This window comes from Leptodactylus fuscus, chromosome 8 (assembly GCF_031893055.1).
Source record: "Leptodactylus fuscus isolate aLepFus1 chromosome 8, aLepFus1.hap2, whole genome shotgun sequence".
Lineage (NCBI taxonomy): Eukaryota > Metazoa > Chordata > Amphibia > Anura > Leptodactylidae > Leptodactylus > Leptodactylus fuscus.
This window is the reverse complement of record NC_134272.1, coordinates 6,785,254-6,808,898: the sequence shown is the minus strand read 5'-3', so window position 1 is coordinate 6,808,898 and position 23,645 is coordinate 6,785,254. Positions and strand designations below refer to the sequence as shown.

General features: G+C 41.3%; 1 protein-coding gene across 1 annotated transcript in view; it reads right to left on the bottom strand.

Moving 5' to 3' along the window:
* The window catches only part of ELFN1 (extracellular leucine rich repeat and fibronectin type III domain containing 1), a 694,846-nt gene that overhangs the window by 298,038 nt on the left and 373,163 nt on the right, over positions 1–23,645 (bottom strand). The window lies entirely within an intron of this gene.

The following is a 23,645-nucleotide window of genomic DNA, read 5'->3' as shown; positions in this document are numbered from 1 at the left end:
ATCCTGTACTGTGACATCACTGTGTGTATTATCTCTGTACTGTGACATCACTGTGTGTATTATCTCTGTACTGTGACATCACTTTCTATCTACTTCTAATTAGAGGAACTAAAAATGGAGAACTTTTCCTTCTACAATGTTGCAGCTATTGGTTTCCATATGAGGGCAGTTGTAACATTTATAGAAAGTTAATGAGTTCTGTGGACCCTAGTAGCCTTGTTGTACCTTGTTATGACATTATTGTGCACCATCTGACAGTAGGGTTCCTTTCTTTCTCTTACCCCATACAACCTACTCCTTCAGCCAGTCCTCTGCCGTGTAGATAAGACCGTACAATTCTCTCCAGGGAGTCATTATCTAACCACAGAACCAACATACTTCCCCGATTCCCCTTATCTCCATTGTGGTACATAAAAAGCGTGTATGAAGACTCTCTATAATTGAGTCTTTATGTGGATCGTTCCTTTAAACCTGTCTTCTATTTTCAATTACGGCCATCGTAACCGCTATTAATTAAAATTCTTTGTGGGAAATTAGATGTAACCTATGCATTGGCGTGTAAATGTCTTTATATTGAAGGTTATGGGGCGGGTGAAAGGTTCCGCTTGCGGCTTTATCATAAACGCTTTCATTATAATATGTGAATAAGACCTCCATTGTTATGGTGATCAATAAGCATTTTCCGCCTGGTTTAATTATTCTCATTCAGGCTTTGTGGAATTATTTTATGCAGAAATTTCTTTATTCTGGAAGATGAGACAATAAATGTTAGAAAAATAAAACATCCTATTAGGAATTGCAGAGTTGAAGATCCTGTAGAAGATCTTCTTACAGCGGCTATAAAAAATATCTCCAGCCTTGGAGGAATCGGCGTGTCCATGTCTTACATGGAGAGTCTATTGGTTTCAATGGAAAAGGTGTAATACCTGATTTCCCCTCTGGAGGTGCTGCAGGGAAATGCAACACCATGCACAGATCACAAGTAATCTCCGGAGGTCTAAAGCAGTGGGATAGTACAAGATCACTCCATGGGTAACCTTTCTAACAAAAATAGATGGCCCCGAGCAGTCAAGGCTTTAACTTAACAAAGACCAAGGAACTTTTGAAGGAAGTGTAAAACTGACATATGTGAGAATCGGGCTCTATGGTATTATAAAGACACAATAGATCATCCTCTTATTAGCGAACAAGGAAGATGTACGGTAGACTGCCAGCCAAAGGAAATCAATGTTCAGATGAACCATTCATGTGTAATGTAGAATATAATCTCCAAAATGAGGAGGTGAATAGTCCAAATGCAATGTAGCAGGAAGTTCTGAAGGTCAAGACGAGTCAAGCGGCGCCAGTATAGTGCGGAGTCCAAGAAAATAAGGTCATGCCGAAGCTACATGAGCGACAACGGAATATATTGTATATAACACATAGAAAAGCTACATGAATGACAATAGAATGTATTGTATATACTGTACTGTGACATCACTGTGTGTATTATCCCTGTACTGTGACATCACTGTGTGTATTATCCTGTACTGTGACATCACTGTGTGTATTATCCTGTACTGTGACATCACTGTGTGTATTATCTCTGTACTGTGACATCACTGTGTGTATTATCTCTGTACTGTGACATCACTGTGTGTATTATCTCTGTACTGTGACATCACTGTGTGTATTATCTCTGTACTGTGACATCACTGTGTGTATTATCTCTGTACTGTGACATCACTGTGTGTATTATCTCTGTACTGTGACATCACTGTGTGTATTATCCTGTACTGTGACATCACTGTGTGTATTATCTCTGTACTGTGACATCACTGTGTGTATTATCCTGTACTGTGACATCACTGTGTGTATTATCTCTGTACTGTGACATCACTGTGTGTATTATCTCTGTACTGTGACATCATTGTGTGTATTATCTCTGTACTGTGACATCACTGTGTGTATTATCCTGTACTGTGACATTACTGTGTGTATTATCCCTGTACTGTGACATCACTGTGTGTATTATCCTGTACTGTGACATCACTGTGTGTATTATCTCTGTACTGTGACATCACTGTGTGTATTATCCTGTACTGTGACATCACTGTGTGTATTATCCCTGTACTGTGACATCACTGTGTGTATTATCCTGTACTGTGACATCACTGTGTGTATTATCCTGTACTGTGACATCACTGTGTGTATTATCCCTGTACTGTGACATCATTGTGTGTATTATCTCTATACTGTGACATCACTGTGTGTATTATCTCTGTACTGTGACATCACTGTGTGTATTATCCCTGTACTGTTACATCACTGTGTGTATTATCCTGTACTGTGACATCACTGTGTGTATTATCCTGTACTGTGACATCACTGTGTGTATTATCTCTGTACTGTGACATCACTGTGTGTATTATCCTGTACTGTGACATTACTGTGTGTATTATCCCTGTACTGTGACATCACTGTGTGTATTATCTCTGTACTGTGACATCACTGTGTGTATTATCCTGTACTGTGACATTACTGTGTGCATTATCCCTGTACTGTGACATCACTGTGTGTATTATCCTGTACTGTGACATCACTGTGTGTATTATCTCTGTACTGTGACATCACTGTGTGTATTATCCTGTACTGTGACATCACTGTGTGTATTATCCTGTACTGTGACATCACTGTGTGTATTATCCCTGTACTGTGACATCACTGTGTGTATTATCCTGTACTGTGACATCACTGTGTGTATTATCCTGTACTGTGACATCACTGTGTGTATTATCCCTGTACTGTGACATCATTGTGTGTATTATCTCTGTACTGTGACATCACTGTGTGCATTATCTCTATACTGCGACATCACTGTGTGTATTATCTCTGTACTGTGACATCACTGTGTGTATTATCCCTGTACTGTGACATCACTGTGTGTATTATCCTGTACTGTGACATCACTGTGTGTATTATCCTGTACTGTGACATCACTGTGTGTTTTATCTCTGTACTGTGACATCACTGTGTGTATTATCCTGTACTGTGACATCACTGTCTGTATTATCCCTGTACTGTGACATCACTGTGTGTATTATCTCTGTACTGTGACATCACTGTGTGTATTATCCTGTACTGTGACATCACTGTGTGTATTATCCTGTACTGTGACATCACTGTGTGTATTATCTCTGTACTGTGACATCACTGTGTGTATTATCTCTGTACTGTGACATCACTGTGTGTATTATCTCTGTACTGTGACATCACTGTGTGTATTATCCTGTACTGTGACATCACTTTGTGTATTATCCCTGTACTGTGACATCACTGTGTGTACTATCCTGTACTGTGACATCACTGTGTGTATTATCTCTGTACTGTGACATCACTGTGTGTATTATCCTGTACTGTGACATCACTGTGTGTATTATCCTGTACTGTGACATCACTGTGTGTATTATCCTGTACTGTGACATCACTGTGTGTATTATCCTGTACTGTGACATCACTGTGTGTATTATCCTGTACTGTGACATCACTGTGTGTATTATCTCTGTACTGTGACATCACTGTGTGTATTATCCTGTACTGTGACATCACTGTGTGTATTATCCTGTACTGTGACATTACTGTGTGTATTATCTCTGTACTGTGACATCACTGTGTGTATTATCCCTGTACTGTGACATCACTGTGTGTATCATCTCTGTACTGTGACATCACTGTGTGTATTATCTCTGTACTGTGACATCACTGTGTGTATTATCCCTGTACTGTGACATCACTGTGTGTATTATCCTGTACTGTGACATCACTGTGTGTATTATCCTGTACTGTGACATCACTGTGTGTATTATCCTGTACTGTGACATCACTGTGTGTATTATCCTGTACTGTGACATCACTGTGTGTATTATCTCTGTACTGTGACATCACTGTGTGTATTATCCTGTACTGTGACATCACTGTCTGTATTATCCCTGTACTGTGACATCACTGTGTGTATTATCTCTGTACTGTGACATCACTGTGTGTATTATCCTGTACTGTGACATCACTGTGTGTATTATCCTGTACTGTGACATCACTGTGTGTATTATCTCTGTACTGTGACATCACTGTGTGTATTATCTCTGTACTGTGACATCACTGTGTGTATTATCTCTGTACTGTGACATCACTGTGTGTATTATCCTGTACTGTGACATCACTTTGTGTATTATCCCTGTACTGTGACATCACTGTGTGTACTATCCTGTACTGTGACATCACTGTGTGTATTATCTCTGTACTGTGACATCACTGTGTGTATTATCCTGTACTGTGACATCACTGTGTGTATTATCCTGTACTGTGACATCACTGTGTGTATTATCCTGTACTGTGACATCACTGTGTGTATTATCCTGTACTGTGACATCACTGTGTGTATTATCCTGTACTGTGACATCACTGTGTGTATTATCCTGTACTGTGACATCACTGTGTGTATTATCTCTGTACTGTGACATCACTGTGTGTATTATCCTGTACTGTGACATCACTGTGTGTATTATCCTGTACTGTGACATTACTGTGTGTATTATCTCTGTACTGTGACATCACTGTGTGTATTATCCCTGTACTGTGACATCACTGTGTGTATCATCTCTGTACTGTGACATCACTGTGTGTATTATCTCTGTACTGTGACATCACTGTGTGTATTATCCCTGTACTGTGACATCACTGTGTGTATTATCCTGTACTGTGACATCACTGTGTGTATTATCCTGTACTGTGACATCACTGTGTGTATTATCCTGTACTGTGACATCACTGTGTGTATTATCCTGTACTGTGACATCACTGTGTGTATTATCCTGTACTGTGACATCACTGTGTGTATTATCTCTGTACTGTGACATCACTGTGTGTATTATCCTGTACTGTGACATCACTGTGTGTATTATCTCTGTACTGTGACATCACTGTGTGTATTATCCCTGTACTGTGACATCACTGTGTGTATTATCTGTGTACTGTGACATCACTGTGTGTATTATCCTGTACTGTGACATCACTGTGTGTATTATCTCTGTACTGTGACATCACTGTGTGTATTATCTCTGTACTGTGACATCACTGTGTGTATTATCCTGTACTGTGACATCACTGTGTGTATTACTTCTGTACTGTGACATCACTGTGTGTATTATCTCTGTACTGTGACATCACTGTGTGTATTATCCCTGTACTGTGACATCACTGTGTGTATTATCTCTGTACTGTGACATCACTGTGTGTATTATCCCTGTACTGTGACATCACTGTGTGTATTATCTCTGTACTGTGACATCACTGTGTGTATTATCCTGTACTGTGACATCACTGTGTGTATTATCTCTGTACTGTGACATCACTGTGTGTATTATCTCTGTACTGTGACATCACTGTGTGTATTATCCTGTACTGTGACATCACTTTGTGTATTATCCCTGTACTGTGACATCACTGTGTGTACTATCCTGTACTGTGACATCACTGTGTGTATTATCTCTGTACTGTGACATCACTGTGTGTATTATCCTGTACTGTGACATCACTGTGTGTATTATCCTGTACTGTGACATCACTGTGTGTATTATCCTGTACTGTGACATCACTGTGTTTATTATCCTGTACTGTGACATCACTGTGTGTATTATCCTGTACTGTGACATCACTGTGTGTATTATCTCTGTACTGTGACATCACTGTGTGTATTATCCTGTACTGTGACATCACTGTGTGTATTATCCTGTACTGTGACATTACTGTGTGTATTATCTCTGTACTGTGACATCACTGTGTGTATTATCCCTGTACTGTGACATCACTGTGTGTATCATCTCTGTACTGTGACATCACTGTGTGTATTATCTCTGTACTGTGACATCACTGTGTGTATTATCCCTGTACTGTGACATCACTGTGTGTATTATCCTGTACTGTGACATCACTGTGTGTATTATCCTGTACTGTGACATCACTGTGTGTATTATCCTGTACTGTGACATCACTGTGTGTATTATCTCTGTACTGTGACATCACTGTGTGTATTATCCTGTACTGTGACATCACTGTGTGTATTATCCTGTACTGTGACATTACTGTGTGTATTATCTCTGTACTGTGACATCACTGTGTGTATTATCCCTGTACTGTGACATCACTGTGTGTATCATCTCTGTACTGTGACATCACTGTGTGTATTATCTCTGTACTGTGACATCACTGTGTGTATTATCCCTGTACTGTGACATCACTGTGTGTATTATCCTGTACTGTGACATCACTGTGTGTATTATCCTGTACTGTGACATCACTGTGTGTATTATCCTGTACTGTGACATCACTGTGTGTATTATCCTGTACTGTGACATCACTGTGTGTATTATCCTGTACTGTGACATCACTGTGTGTATTATCTCTGTACTGTGACATCACTGTGTGTATTATCCTGTACTGTGACATCACTGTGTGTATTATCTCTGTACTGTGACATCACTGTGTGTATTATCCCTGTACTGTGACATCACTGTGTGTATTATCTCTGTACTGTGACATCACTGTGTGTATTATCTCTGTACTGTGACATCACTGTGTGTATTATCTCTGTACTGTGACATCACTGTGTGTATTATCCTGTACTGTGACATCACTGTGTGTATTACTTCTGTACTGTGACATCACTGTGTGTATTATCTCTGTACTGTGACATCACTGTGTGTATTATCCCTGTACTGTGACATCACTGTGTGTATTATCTCTGTACTGTGACATCACTGTGTGTATTATCCCTGTACTGTGACATCACTGTGTGTATTATCTCTGTACTGTGACATCACTGTGTGTATTATCCTGTACTGTGACATCACTGTGTGTATTATCTCTGTACTGTGACATCACTGTGTGTATTATCTCTGTACTGTGACATCACTGTGTGTATTATCCTGTACTGTGACATCACTTTGTGTATTATCCCTGTACTGTGACATCACTGTGTGTACTATCCTGTACTGTGACATCACTGTGTGTATTATCTCTGTACTGTGACATCACTGTGTGTATTATCCTGTACTGTGACATCACTGTGTGTATTATCCTGTACTGTGACATCACTGTGTGTATTATCCTGTACTGTGACATCACTGTGTGTATTATCCTGTACTGTGACATCACTGTGTGTATTATCCTGTACTGTGACATCACTGTGTGTATTATCTCTGTACTGTGACATCACTGTGTGTATTATCCTGTACTGTGACATCACTGTGTGTATTATCCTGTACTGTGACATTACTGTGTGTATTATCTCTGTACTGTGACATCACTGTGTGTATTATCCCTGTACTGTGACATCACTGTGTGTATCATCTCTGTACTGTGACATCACTGTGTGTATTATCTCTGTACTGTGACATCACTGTGTGTATTATCCCTGTACTGTGACATCACTGTGTGTATTATCCTGTACTGTGACATCACTGTGTGTATTATCCTGTACTGTGACATCACTGTGTGTATTATCCTGTACTGTGACATCACTGTGTGTATTATCCTGTACTGTGACATCACTGTGTGTATTATCCTGTACTGTGACATCACTGTGTGTATTATCTCTGTACTGTGACATCACTGTGTGTATTATCCTGTACTGTGACATCACTGTGTGTATTATCTCTGTACTGTGACATCACTGTGTGTATTATCCCTGTACTGTGACATCACTGTGTGTATTATCTCTGTACTGTGACATCACTGTGTGTATTATCCTGTACTGTGACATCACTGTGTGTATTATCTCTGTACTGTGACATCACTGTGTGTATTATCTCTGTACTGTGACATCACTGTGTGTATTATCCTGTACTGTGACATCACTGTGTGTATTACTTCTGTACTGTGACATCACTGTGTGTATTATCTCTGTACTGTGACATCACTGTGTGTATTATCCCTGTACTGTGACATCACTGTGTGTATTATCTCTGTACTGTGACATCACTGTGTGTATTATCCTGTACTGTGACATCACTGTGTGTATTATCCCTGTACTGTGACATCACTGTGTGTATTATCCCTGTACTGTGACATCACTGTGTGTATTATCTCTGTACTGTGACATCACTGTGTGTATTATCCTGTACTGTGACATCACTGTGTGTATTATCTCTGTACTGTGACATCACTGTGTGTATTATCCTGTACTGTGACATCACTAAGTGTATTATCCCTGTACTGTCTCTATACCAGTATTATCAGTCTCTGTATATATAGAGTTATTTGTTATATTCACTGCCAGAAATCAGATTGTGACACATGCAGGACACATGGACATCCCCTTTAACAGTTACTTTATATTAGACTACACATTAAAAGAAACATAAACCAGACCTGAGGCATTTCCAAGTCTAATAATAAGGAAAGCTCTTGCCTCGGGATCAATGTATATTTCTCCTCCGCATTATTTGTCTTCGGTATCTCAGACCTGTCTCATCTGAGTTTCGTCTTTGATGGGAAATCAATATTATTTGTGGATTTCGTTATAAATGATAAAGTCTGTAATTAAATTAATGGAGACATAAATGAAGAACAAATAAGACTTAATCCTGGAGACAAAGCAGTTTGAGCCGGGAATAAGACTGGGGATGCCGCAGGGCACACGGGGCAGCCTCCAGGTACCCAGGGTATAGGCATAGTCCTACTTAAAGGGATTGTCCAGTTTCAGCATATACATGTTACTGTTTGTAGAATCAAAAGCTCTACAATTCTGCAATATACTTTCTGGAGTAATTCCTTACAGCTCTCTAGATCTCTGCTTGCTGTTATTTTTGGTTTAATTCTATGGGAGAAAAATCAGTCCATGGTCATGTGATAGACAACCCATAGTCATAGGATAGACAGTCCATGGTCATATGATAGACAGTCCATGGTCATATGATAGACAGTCCATGGTCATATGATAGACAGCCCATAGTCGTGATAAACAATCCATAGTCATATGATAGACAGTGCATGGTCATGTGATAGACAGTCCATATTCATGTGATAAACAGTCCATGGTCATGTGATAGACAATCCATGGTCATGTGATAGACAGTCCATGGTCATATGATACACAATCCATAGTCAAGTGATAGACAGCCCATAGTCATGTGATAGACAGTCCATGGTCATGTGATAGACAGTTTATGGTCATATTATAGACAGTGCATGGTCATGTGATAGACAGTCCATGGTCATATTATAGACAGTGCATGGTCATGTGATAGACAGTCCATGGTCATATGATAGACAGCCCATAGTCATGTGATAGACAGTCCATAGTCATATGAGAGATAGTCCATAGTCATGTGATAGACAGTTTATGGTCATATTATAGACAGTGCATGGTCATGTGATAGACAGTCCATGGTCATATTATAGACAGTGCATGGTCATGTGATAGACAGTCCATGGTCATATGATACACAATCCATAGTCAAGTGATAGACAGCTCATAGTCATGTGATAGACAGCCCATAGTCATGTGATAGACAGTCCATGATCATGTGATAGACAGTCCATAGTCATGTGATAGACAGTTTATGGTCATATTATAGACAGTGCATGGTCATATGAGAGATAGTCCATAGTCATGTGATAGACAATCCATAGTCATGTGATAGACAGCCCATAGTCATGTGATAGACAATCCATAGTCATGTGATAGACAGTCCATGGTCATATGATAGACAGCCCATAGTCATGTGATAAACAGTCCATAGTCATGTGATAGATAGTCCATGATCATAAAATAGACTTCCACTGCCCCACGTCAGTACAGAGCGGGGTACTGTTTGCCTGCATGAGACGCGTTTCAGGTAGATCTCCAATAGGTGGCACTAGAGAGAGAGATAATTTGCATACTATTTCCCAGAAAGCATTGCGCCTATACCAGTCAGCAGCCTCTGCGACTAGGAACGTAACCCCCTCTAGAGCTTTAGCCCAAGTCATAAATATATTTAATTATTTTTATAATTTTTTCCCTGTTTTATGACTTCATATACATTTATAGGTTGGGCTCGCTTCCAATGACATAATAAACAGAAATGAAGCACGGGGGGGTGCAAAGTCAATCTACAGAGTATTGCAATGCTCACATCGTAACGCAAACATCGCAACTCATAAAATTCATGGCTTTGCTTCTCTAAACAAACAACATCAAATAAATCTCCAAGAACTTGCCCTGTGTATAATGGTATGGTGGCACAGAGGATGCGTGAGTTATCGGCAACCTGCTTTACTGTACCGTACATCTGCTCGCAACCTTCATTCATTCCAATTCATGTCGCAATATCAAGCCATAAGTCAAAACGCTTTCCAAATGTCAATGAGCATCTGGCCCGGTAATGGCGCCGACCGCGCTGCTCCATTGTCTTATATTGGACTCGTTAATTATTTACAACAATTTTTACAAATGACTGGGAAATAAATTTTGTATCTTTACAGTAAAATCAAAGTTTTGTGAGCGGATAATTTTATGGCTTTTACCGCCCCCCTCACTTCTACTTTCGGAGACTTCTTTACGGCTGTTTTTGTTGGGGGTTTTTTCCATTGGCAATTTTTTGGGTATGGAAAGGATGGGATGACACAGAGGGTTAAAGGGATTTGGGGGTGATTTGGGGGCGGATTCTGCAACAGATTCCACCCAGATTCTGCCTCCCAAGAGGTCACAGCAGGAACCCGAAAAAATAAGCGCCCTGCTTAGGGTTGAGCCGATCTTGAGATTTCAAGATCGATTTTAAAATCCAATTTCCGATCATTTTCCAGCCGATCGCGATCGTGAAATTTGCTTGATCGCCGATTGGAATTCGATCGCTCATCCATAGTCAATGCTTCTCTATGGGAAAAGTCACTTTTAGGGTTGAGCCGATCTTGAGATAACCTCCGACCTCGATCCTGCTGGAAAAGATCGGGATCGGAATTCTGATCGCAATTGTGAAATTTATTCGATGGCCAATCGGAAAGTGATCTTTTCCGATCCGATCGCTCAACCCTAGTCCTGCTCGATCTTGCTGCGAATACAGCAGCTCGAGAATTCCTGCAGGTTATATCCATTCATCTCTGCCTAATCATCAGCAAAATACCACGACTGAATGTAGACACCGTTGCGAGTAGCCGACGGAGGAAAATGAAGAGGAATTGTGAACAGCCCCATATTGCATTAAAAGGGTTGTCCATAGTATAGGGCATCAATTTTAATTGGCGGGGGTCCCAGTAGATCAAAAAATTATGTCCTATCTTATGGGGGGTTTAACACTTTATGTTAGGCAGATCCCCCATCACATCCATCACATGCACTCTGTGAAGGACCTTAAAAGCAAGTGTTCACTCTTACTGCAGTGCCTCCGCAGGAAAAATTAAGTATTACATGATGCCTATTGAAATTAATGAGCTGCTCCGGTTAAAGATGGACGTCTTGAGTCCTCCAGAGATTCTCTTTGTAGCCACTTTCTACTTTGGCTAATAGATGGGAGTTCATAAGGAGACGCTCATCTCTGGTAACTCATGGAGGGGATTTGTCAAGACCTTCATTCTTGATAATCCAAGTGGCACGAGAGGATGCAGCTCATCCCAAATCAGGCACCCACACCAACTCTTAGCAACATATACACCAATAAACCATAAACCAGACCGCCCATGCCATCCCACCTAAGCACTCTCAGGACAGTGACAATGGCCATATAAAAAGAGAAAAAAGTTGGAATTTTCTGACTTTTATGCGCAACAAATTGCAACTTTTTTATCCCTTGTATGTTTGAATATTGACATACAATGAATTATAAATTTCCCCATAATTTTCTAAAAGCAGACAATGCTGGAGGACCTGCATGCTCATACATGTCACACATTCACATAAAATCAATGTACACAGTGTAATGCTCTGTTACACCTGCGGAGGCACTGTGAGGAAAATGCTCAGCGGCTACAAAGTTTCTTATCTATTGCAACAGATTGCAGCCTGTGATCGACCTGTTGTCATGTGATCGACCACCCCTGGAATAGTATGTATATAATATATACATGTATATAAAGTACCTGGTTACATTTACCTATTTACTGACGACAACAAAATTGTCAAAATAGGAAAAGAGACTTTGTTATTCTCAGTAAAACATCTGTGAACAGGAGAAGCCTCGTCTGACACATGTGAAGCCTCCGCCTTAGTGTTTCTGTAATATATATAATCATACAACATAAGAGGGATATACGGTATTGTCTAAGGCTGCGACACTTTAACCATTCAAGGCATCGATGTCACGCAGTTACTTCGCTTGTGCGTCGGTCTCATCCTTCGTGCAGCTCTTACAAATGAGAAACCCATTCTCCAGTCCGCTCGGAGCAGGTGCTTTCTGCAGATTAAATAGTGGATTTCTCCAAAAGAAAAAAAAAGACTTAAAGAAGAACACCGCTCCAAGATTCACTAAGTGCAACCCCATTATAAAGGCAAATGCAACGTTACCCATTATAGGCATTTACTAATATCTGCAGTGGTGGAAATAAAGTCGTCCCCAGCACAAAGCCAGACCTGGAGTCTGCACATGAGTTATACAATGTCCAGCTTGTATACTTTTAGGGTACCCCGGGGCGCTCTCAGGGACACCTTAGAAGCAGCCAGCTTACTTTATACAAAATAGTCATCCCACAGCTCAGCACCATGAACTGCAGTGCAGCAATGTGAATAGGCCACATGCAAGTGAGGGAGGAGTGCACTGCCGGATGGAGACAGGACGGGCCATAGCTCGGACTCTGGTAGTCCTGAATGATTGCTTGCATGCACAGTGCTGGATTCTGGACTCCGGCCCAATGCTGTGTTTCTGTGCATGGGAACAAGATGAAATTGATGCTGCATTTGCCTAATGTGATCCTCCAGGTTGTACCCACCAATGTCTAAGGAGCTGTTAATACTCTTGCCTAGTCTAAAATATTTAAATTGTACTGTAACCCTATCCCTACTAACCACGTATCCTTATACCATAACCCTAACCCTACTATCTACCTCTCCTTGTACTATAACCCTAACCCTACTATCTACCTCTCCTTGCACTATAACCCTAACCCTACTAACCACCTCTCCTTGTACTATAACCCTAACCCTACTGTCTACCTCTCCTTGTACTATAACCGTAACCCTACTATCTACCTCTCCTTGTACTATAACCCTAACCCTACTATCTACCTCTCCTTGTACTATAACCCTAAGCCTACTATCTACCTCTCCTTGTACTATAACCCTAACCCTACTAACCACCTCTCCTTGTACTATAACCCTAACCCTACTATCTACCTCTCCTTGTACTATAACCCTAACCCTACTATCTACCTCTCCTTGTACTATAACCCTAACCCTACTATCTACCTCTCCTTGTACTATAACCCTAACCCTACTATCTACCTCTCCTTGTACTATAACCCTAACCCTACTAACCACCTCTCCTTGTACTATAACCCTAACCCTACTGTCTACCTCTCCTTGTACTATAACCGTAACCCTACTATCTACCTCTCCTTGTAGTATAACCCTAACCCTACTATCTACCTCTCCTTGTACTATAACCCTAAGCCTACTATCTACCTCTCCTTGTACTATAACCCTAACCCTACTAACCACCTCTCCTTGTACTATAACCCTAACCCTACTATCTACCTCTCCTTGTACTATAACCCTAACCCTACTATCTACCTCTCCTTGTACTATAACCCTAACCCTACTATCTACCTCTCCTTGTACTATAACCCTAACCCTACTATCTACCTCTCCTTGTACTATAACCCTAATTCTACTATCTACCTCTCCTTGTACTATAACCCTAACCCTACTATCTACCTCTCCTTGTACTATAACCCTAACCCTACTATCTACCTCTCCTTGTACTATAACCCTAACCCTACTATCTACCTCTCCTTGTACTATAACCCTAACCCTACTATCTACCTCTCCTTGTACTATAACCCTAACCCTACTAACCACCTCTCCTTGTACTATAACCCTAACCCTACTATCTACCTCTCCTTGTACTATAACTGTAACCCTACTATCTACCTCTCCTTGTAGTATAACCCTAACCCTACTAACCACGTATCCTTAAACCATAACCCTAGCCCTACTGTCTACCTCTCCTTGTACTATAACCCTAACCCTACTAACCACGTATCCTTATACCCGAACCCTAACCCTACCGTCTACCTCTCCTTGTACTATAACCCTAAACCTACTATCTACCTCTCCTTGTCCTATAACCCTAACCCTACTAACTATCCTTGTACTATAACTCCACTAACAACCCTTGTACTTTAACCCTATCCCTACTAACTACCTATCCTTTATACTATAACCCTAACATTACTATCTACTTCTCCTTGTACTATAACCCTACTAAACCCATATCCTTATACCATAACCCTAACCCTACTATCTACCTCTCCTTGTAGTATATAAGTATATAGGGAGCTGCATTTCATGAGCTGGCACTAGAGCAAGTTTCCTTTTTGTTTCCACTAGGGGCAGCTTATTTGCATATTCTTTCCCAGAATTCATAGCAGTGCATGTATGGTGTGTAAGCCTTTGCACACCGAACAGTGGCCACCGACAGGGACATAGTACCCCTTTATGACCCGGTAATGATAGGTCATGAAATTCATTCAATGCAACCTAACACATAGTACGGGACTGATTTAAGGTCTCCCCTTTATCTTGCAGGCCCCCATGCAACTGCACAGATTACACGTATGCTATATCCACTCTTTACTCGGTATTCAATTTGTATGGACTGACAATGCAATTCAACGTATAGGAGACTGTAAGTCAAGGAGGCTGATTTCTGTTTCGCGGAGGGTTCTTGTAAGGAAACAGAATTATCTATTTATGTTCTGCCAGCTCCCCTGTTCACTTTGGGTTGAGTTTGAGTAATGCTGCCTGCAATTTCCATTTGCTCCAGGCGTCTATTTTGTGCGAGTGCCTGTAGCATGCACCACTGCCTCCTGTACGATGCATCAGTCTCTTCCAGCAAGCTCTATTCATTTCAAGGCGCTAGTGGCATGAGTGACAAATATACTTTACAATTACTCTCTCCGAAGTGATGCAGGACAAGAAAAAAAGATGATTAAAAAAGATCTGGATGGGGCACAATGCTAGAGACGGCTAGAAAATTGGGGAAAAATTCTGCAGAAAATGTGATGTTGTTGCCAACTTCTTAGGGGGATTTCAATGGTATATAAGAAATAGCTTTGATCCATGGCAGGTGCTATGGAGGACCAAGGCTTGGGGATTGGGCAGAAGACAATATTTGGGCACTGACATTTCAGCAACAGTAGTGGGAGAGGAATGAGGCTTGTGAATATATGGGGTTTGGTTTTGGGTCGGATAATCTAAGGGTCTGGTCTGGGTTTAGGTCATTTATGGTTTCGATCTGAGGTCTATAATTTGGATTTGGTTTGAGGTCTGATAAGTTTGACCTATGATAACTTACATGTCTGATAATTTAGCATTGCAATAAATTTAGGGGTGCTTTTTAGGGTCTAACCTGAGTAAAGATGGATTTAGGGGTCTGGTCTGAGGTTCCCTGGACCGACCCAATGGAATGATCCAAGAGATCCAACCATAGTGAACAAACAGACCTTAGTACCCTTTGACTTTGGGTTGTTTCTGCTGGACCATTGTGCTACACCAAGGGCCCACTGGAGGATCCTTTGGTATTCTAGTTGGCCAGCCTGTTTGAAGTCCATGTCCTGTTCTAGGGTCTAAATAAACCCGAGCCCTGGTCAAGGGTAACATAACAAATCAGTGCTGAACTTTTTTGCAACGTGACTCTTAATTTTCACTGCTCAAGGGTGGTGGTGGCCCATTCTTAGGATTACGATTTCCTAGTTACACCCCAACTTTGATCCCATATAAAAGAGTTTGCCCACACTGAATATTTGGCTATACATTTATTACAACTATTATATACAATATCCAAAGGAGATGACCAATACAAAGTAAACCTCAAGGGCTGACAACCTTTGTTTCAGAGAAGGTCCAAGGAGATCCCTAGTGATGACAAAGTGTTGGTAGACTCAGATAACTCTTGAATCCACCACCAGGTCTTACTGGTCTCGAATGGGACAGGAATGACGAGGTACAGGGCGTCATAGTTGTCAGGACATGTCCTATGGGTCAATACTGAGCATGGTGACATAGAAATTATTGTCATCTATTTAGAGATCTGGGTCACATGCCCTGGAGTCAACAACCAAGCAGAAAACCGAAGGTCAGAATAACTAACACTGATATCAAGCTAATGGTCTAAAGAATCAGTGACAAGCGACAAAACACCAAGAATAACCCAGAGGTGACTTACTCAAGTGTGGCCATTAACATAGACATTTCTTGGGCAACTGGCCAAAAACCATCATGAGAGGTTCAACTGGGAACCAGTACATAATACCAAGACTATAGAGCTACAGGCTGAACCTAAGTGCAAAACCCAAGACCAGTCCATTACGTCTTAAGATACAATGTAGCAGAAGTCTTACACTGTTGAGGTCGAAGGAAATTTGGAGCTTCACACGAGGCAAATGGAGCTCAGAACCCTCCAAAAACCCTTCATTATATACTGAAAAGCAATCGAATAAATTCTAGTAAAAGATCTTCTTTAAACATGAGAAGAAGCAAATATTAGTCCCTCAGATGGTCGGGCCACAACCAAGGGCGCTTATTTTCCGAAAAACCACCTAAGGCGTCTCTTTGTCATAGCGTCTCTGTCTTATTCTCCTCTGAGTGCTGTTATAAAACAGAGAAAAACCTATTGCTCATGTTAACTGGGTCACTTACAAGCACAAGGCTTCCTCGGGCTACTACTATGATTTCTCTCACAATTGCTTCTCCTTCAGTCAGCGCCGTCTAATATATTGATTGCGGGAGGACTAAAATAATTATGGTGCATTTAGACCAAATACTTTGTACCTCTTCCTGTAGTATGGGAGCACTCCGAGCCTGGGAGGTTACAGACGATATGTGTGATAAACTGAATTATAGCAATGCTGCAAGTGATACTTATCCTACCATTATACTGGGGCTTCGTAAGGATTGGGCTGAGCATTGGTGTGTTAGAGCAATGCACAAGGGACCACTGTCAGAAAGGATGGGCGCGGGCAAGGGCATTGGAATGAAGCTCTTGGGCTCTTTTATAGTACTGGTGTCGTCCTATTGGGAAGGACCATCTAAGGCTCCTGGGCCAGGTTCTACTGCAACTCCTGCACCTTCTCTAGTTAAAACCATCAAAAATTCTTAAAGAATTTGTTTAACATACAAGATGACATTCCCTTTAACTAGGATTGAGCCGCTCTTGAGATTTCAGGATCGTTTTTAAAATCAGATTTTCGATAATTTTCCAGCCGATCATGAAATTTGCTCAATCGACGATCGGAATCTGATCTTTTCCGATCCCGATCGCTCAGCCCTAACGTTAGCTTTTCCCACAATGATTGGCCAGTAGCTAAGCATTGTGGGAACTAACATCAGACCTCGATCCTGCCTAAAAAGATTGGGATCGGAATTCTGATCACGATTGCGAAATTTGTTCAATTGCAATCCGATCTTTTCCGATCCTGATCGCTCAAACCTACCTTTCCATAGCAACTATAAATCACATTGTTGCAACATTCCATTGGATTCTAAATGGCTACAACCCCTTCCCCCCAATAATATGTACCCCTGAATAATGCTAATACCACCCAAGGACGGGTTATACATTTACTTGCCAGGGCTCCATATACATTTTCCTCCCATCAGTGTCTGATAAATGGGATTCTGCCGCAGTAAATCAATGTGCGGAGAGGATGGATGGGCCGTAGGAGCAGACAATGCATTTTCTGTAGGTTTTTCTCATAGTTCAATGCTCCCATTCTGCGGAGGGGAAGGGTCTGTATACACAAGCTTGTCGCCTGGTCACTATAGTCTCAGTTTTCGGAGGTCATTGCTGTTCCCATTGCTGCATAGTGACATTACATTCGTTTATTGCAATATTTAATGAGACTATTAAAGGATCTGGTATCATCTCCCTATATGTATACGGCGTCTTCACCTTACTATGCACGGCGCGCTCCTTGGACTCATAACCACGTACTTCGCATAAGATGCTGTAAAACTTGGAGAAAGTTTTAATTAGGCAATAAATACATTGGATAATCTGACAATTTACTGGAACACTATATTTTACTATCAAGAGCCGTCAATGCTGCCAGGTACGAGCCGGATAAGCCGGAGTTTATAGGTGTGCTTAGCACTAGCGCGATCCAATTACAAAGACGTCTCCATACTGTAGTTTATTATTATTATGGGCTGTCAAGTCGATTTCAACTCCTGGTGATCGTAAAAAGAGGGTTCCTATAGGACCGTCATCTCTAGCCTGTTGCTTTCTAGATTTTGCAAAACTACAACTCCCAACATGCCAAGACTGGGAAAGTTGTAGTTTTGCAAAAGCTTGAGAGTCACTAGCTGGGTTACTGTTCTAGATTTTTATTAGAAATCCCTTTCTTGCTTCCCTTCCCATAACCAATAGGCAGAAGCCAACACATAAATTATGGGGCCTCATAGCAAAAGGCATAATTGAGCTCCCCTTCCCTAAAAAAGACAGGGTAAAGAAGGACAATAGTTGTAGAGAAGCTAGGAGAGGAGCTAGACCTTGTTTTGATTTGTAACCTGCAGAGAGAAGCTCTCCAGCTGCTAGCTAGGGTTATCTAATGTTTAGTAAGTGCTGGACAGGAAAGAATTTTCTTTTGTTGCAGTTCATTTTATTTTCTGTATATTTGTAACCCTATCAGTAAAACCTGAGCCTGTATCAGCTTACACCTCCTATCTGCTGCTGCTTGGCCTAGTTTTGATGAAACAGACAGATGTCCTTTGACCCCAGCAAAGGCGATCCCAAGCATAATATTACGATATAATGTAAAGGATTTAATGTAAAGGTGTCCCTACGCATTAGATGACCGATGGCCAATATCAGACCATCAGATTGGAGGACCATTTGATGTATAGGGTGGTCATCTGACTCTCTCGATGGTCACTCTCTAGAAGTGACTTTTGGGCATCAGGACTTTACCCCAGGTCAAAGTATTTATAATGGGGAGTCAGTATGGATATTAAGAGTTCAGTGGGTGGTCCTACATACAGGTACATATGCCGATTATCAAGAAGGACCGCCCACTGGACTCCTAATTATTAAACTGAATAGATTATTACTTAGACTGAATCTATTCCCAGACATATGTATATCAATCTGCTTGGAAAATCCCGCTCTACTCCAAAGTGTTTACAGATTTCATTGCATTTTCAATGTGATTGGTTCTTTATAAGTATACACTTGGCGTTCTGCTGACATTTTTGCTGAACCGCAACGTAGCGGTCATGGCGGGCATAGGGCTGCACCCCGACATCACTCCACAACACATCTGCTATTCATTCTGGAGACAGGCACAATGTAGATGAGCTATTATACAATATGCTGACTTTTTACCGCCATAGAAAGAGCCATATCTCCATGTTTGCAGCCGTGTCCTCTAATAACGTAATTCAATAGACAACCTTTGGTGGAGTGACATTATTTAATGTTTCCGTGCGTGTCAGCGGTTCTCTTCTGTGTACGCCAACCCGGGGTTAAACACAATATCTGATAAAGAGTTCTCTTCATTCTAGAAATGTGATTTAGCTAAACATTACTCAGAAAGGCCTAGAGAAGTCTACCAAGTGCCCTCAGTCCCGATCCTGCATTATAGCTCTTGAACTTTACAGAATCCAATTTTAGAAACATCACAAGACATTTCTCAAAACAGAATCAGAAAATGTAGTTGTGTTCTGAACCAAGAAGGGAAAAAACAGAAGCCGAATATAATACGTCTGACGGCGACGGAACAAGTCGCTGATCTCCTTTATGGCTGTCATATAGGGTATTAGGGAATAGCACGAAGCATTAGCTGAATACAGAACCGGGCGCGTTAAAGGGGATGTATAGGGTTGTAATGGCTTTTATAGGGCCCCAATGCAGCTATAATAAAGAACGAAGCGATTGCTAGTTATGATACAAATAGCCTGTCGTTTTGGGTATTCAGGTCCTTTGCATGAGTATTATATCTCCACGTTTACAGAATACAAGTCATCTCTGGGTGTGGACTATTGTCAGCAGGTACGAGGGGACTGCAACAAAGGTCCTGCTAACAAACAACAAAAATGGTGGTTTCTGCAAAGGTTGCTGCTACAATGTTGCAAGTTCAATTAGAAGGATGGTACTTACTTACATTGTAATATTTACATATAGGGCATACAAAAATATTATCACAGAACACACCAAGAGTCTTCAAGAAAGTCAAGTTAAACTTTGCTACATCTGTGCCAACAATAGGGTTTTGTAAGTTAAGTGTTGCTTGACCCTTAAAAATGGACCTTAGTGACAAGCGAGTGTTTCCAAAGACGTGTCCAAATGGAACATGATAGGACCAGACTGGGGATGAGCCGATCTTAAGATTTCAGGATCGATTTTAAAATTTGATTTCCGATCATTTTCCAGCCGATCGCGGTTGTGACATTTGCTCGATCGCCGATCGGAATCCGATCTTTCCTGATCCAGTTCGCTCAACCCTAGTCAATGCTTCCCTATGGAAAAAGTCATTTTTAGGGTTGAGCCGATCTTGAGATTTCAAAATACGACTTACGATCATTTTCCAGCCGATCGCGATCGTGCAATTTGCTCGATTGTCGATCGGGATCTGATCTTTTCCGAACCCAATCGCTCAACCCTACACCAGACCATGACTCAGTTTTGTTGCACCAAAGACAACCGTCAAGTCAAGGTCTGTTGCTATCAAGGTACATTGAAGGGTCAGGACAACCCTCTGGGAAAAGGAGTAAACTAGAACCAAGAAAGCGAGACATGTTGTCACCCCCTGCTCTGCAATATTCACTTTATGAATATATAGGGGCAAGCACAACCATACGACACGTATAGGCGCCGCACAAATGAACGGTTCACATAGTCGCTCCGCCCCACCTCCTCTTATTTGTAATTACATCTAATTACGTGATACTAAAGCCAATCCAGAGAACAAAAGCCATATAAAAGTGAAACTCCTTTTGCAATAAATTGTTGGTAATTGTACTCAGCATTTCATTTTACTATGGTCGAATAAATATGAATTACAGAGCGGTATATTGCCATATTCTCTAGTTACCGCAGTAAGTTGTCCTAATTACCATGTAGCCAATTCACATTAAGAGCGTGAATGCTGAGACAGCAGTGTAATTGTTAGGATGGATCCTGTTTGATGTCCCTTGGATTTAGAACCCCGCTGTTACAACATCCCTCCGTCCTTGCGCTCGCTGTATGAGCGGATGTAATCAGAGCAAATGTATTCAGAGCAATCTTAATACTATGGGAGACTACATGCAATCAGCCGCCGAACGTGACCATCGCTCCATATGTGGCCCGAAGAGGGGTCTAGGAATCTCGCAAAGAATCTTGTACTTGTATAATACTGGCGCGCAAAAGATAGGAAGCCTTGTATGGACACAGGGCTCATAGAAAAGAAAAAAATCTGAAATGAGCACATATACAATTTACGTATATACAACACATCCAGGACCGATGCTTTCACCCTGCTCTGCAAGAGAAAATATTCAGTTTGGAGTCCTGGCCCTGTATCTAAATAGTGAAGAGGCCTGCTGGCCCCCTCCGGTACCCATACCAGGATCATAGAGTAGAGGACCAATGTCAAATCTTGGAAAACCTGGAACAATTGTAAATGATTTCCTAAAATGTCAATGAAGGGACTAGAAAAATCAAACCCCACCCCCGCTGTGTGACCCGGAGGGTGTTTGTCTTGTGGGTAATTTTGGCTCCGCTGAGATGGTCAACATAGAAGAGCATCAGAAGTGGCCAAAACCTTGGAAGACTGGGGCACTTTGAAGGACTACCTTGTGAAATTGGGATTTCTAAATGTGTTCTCATTATTAAGCTGCAGACACATTCATTTCATTGAAATTTTGTCTAAACATGTTTTATCGATTTTTTCTTGTAGGTTCACAAATAACACAGAGAGTTCTTTCCAACATCCTCACAAGACTTTAATGGCCTTATGTGCATTTAAAAATGACTTCCCTCCTTCAACCCTCCTGCCCGCCCTTCCTTCATCCCTCCCTCTCTCCTTCCTTCCTTCCTTCCTTCCTCCCTTCCTTCCTTCCTTCCTTCCTTCCTTCCTACAGTGTTGGCCTAAAGTATTGGCACCCCTGCAATTCTGTCAGATAATACTCGTGTTCTTCCAGATAATGATTGCAATCACAAACTCTTTGGTATTATCTTCATTTAATTTGTCTTCAATGGAAAACCACAAAAAGAATTGTCAAAAAGCCAAATTGGATCTAATTCCACAGCAAACCTAAAAAAGGGGGTGGACAAAAGTATTGGCACTGTTTGAAAAATCATGTGATGCTTCTCTAATTTGTGTAATTAACAGCACCTGTTACTTACCTGAGGCACCTAACAGGTGGTGGCAATAACTAAATCACACTTGCAGCCAGTTGAAATGGATTAAAGTTGACTCCACCTCTGTCCTGTGTCCTTGTGTGACCACATTGAGCATGGAGAAAAGAAAGAAGACCAAAGAACTGTCTGAGGACTTGAGAAGCAAAATTGTGAGGAAGCCTGAGCAATCTCAAGGCTACAAGTCCATCTCCAAAGACCTGAATGTTCCTGTGTCTCCCGTGCGCAGTGTCATCAAGAAGTGTAAAGCCCATGGCCCTGTGGCTAACCTCCCTAGATGTGGACAGAAAAGAAACATTGACCAGAGATTTCACCGCAATATTGTGCAGATGGCGGATAAAGAACCTCGACTAACATCCAAACAAGTCCAAGCTGCCCTGCAGTCCGAGGGTACAACAGTGTCACCCCGTACTATCCAGCGTCAGCGTCTGAATGAGAAGGGACTGTATGGTAGGAGACCCAGGAAGACCCCACAAGCGGTTGTGCGCAGTTATTGTGTCTAAAGGTTGTGCTACCAAGTATTAGGCTGAGGGCGCCAATACTTCTGTCCGCACCAGTTCTGGAGTTTTGTGTAAAATGATCAATGATGTGACTTTTTTTTTCATTCTCTTTTGTGTTTTTTCATTGCAAGCAAAATAAATGAAGATATTACCAAAGAGTTTGTGCTTGTAATCATTATCTGGGGGACACCGAGTATTATCTGACAGAATTGCAGGGGGGCCAATACTTTTGGCCAACACTGTACCTTCCTTCCTCCCTCTTCCTTTTCCCAACTCCCTTCCTTCATCAGTCAGAGCATAAAGAGTTAATATGTAAATGTACACGTCCCATCCCCTCAGTCCTATTGCGTTATATTATGTGGGTAAATATGGTCGATTTTATTCTTACATGAAGGATTCTGGAGAAATATATCCCGTTGTGTTTCACAACTATATTCTATTATAAAAGCAGCAGGGAGGAGTGGGAGAGTTCATTGCGCTATAATTGAACAGGTAAACTGCTCGCACTCGCACGGATCTTCAAAAAATGCAGCGCCATGGAAATATTCACCTGTATGTAAAAGATGGGACATGATTATAT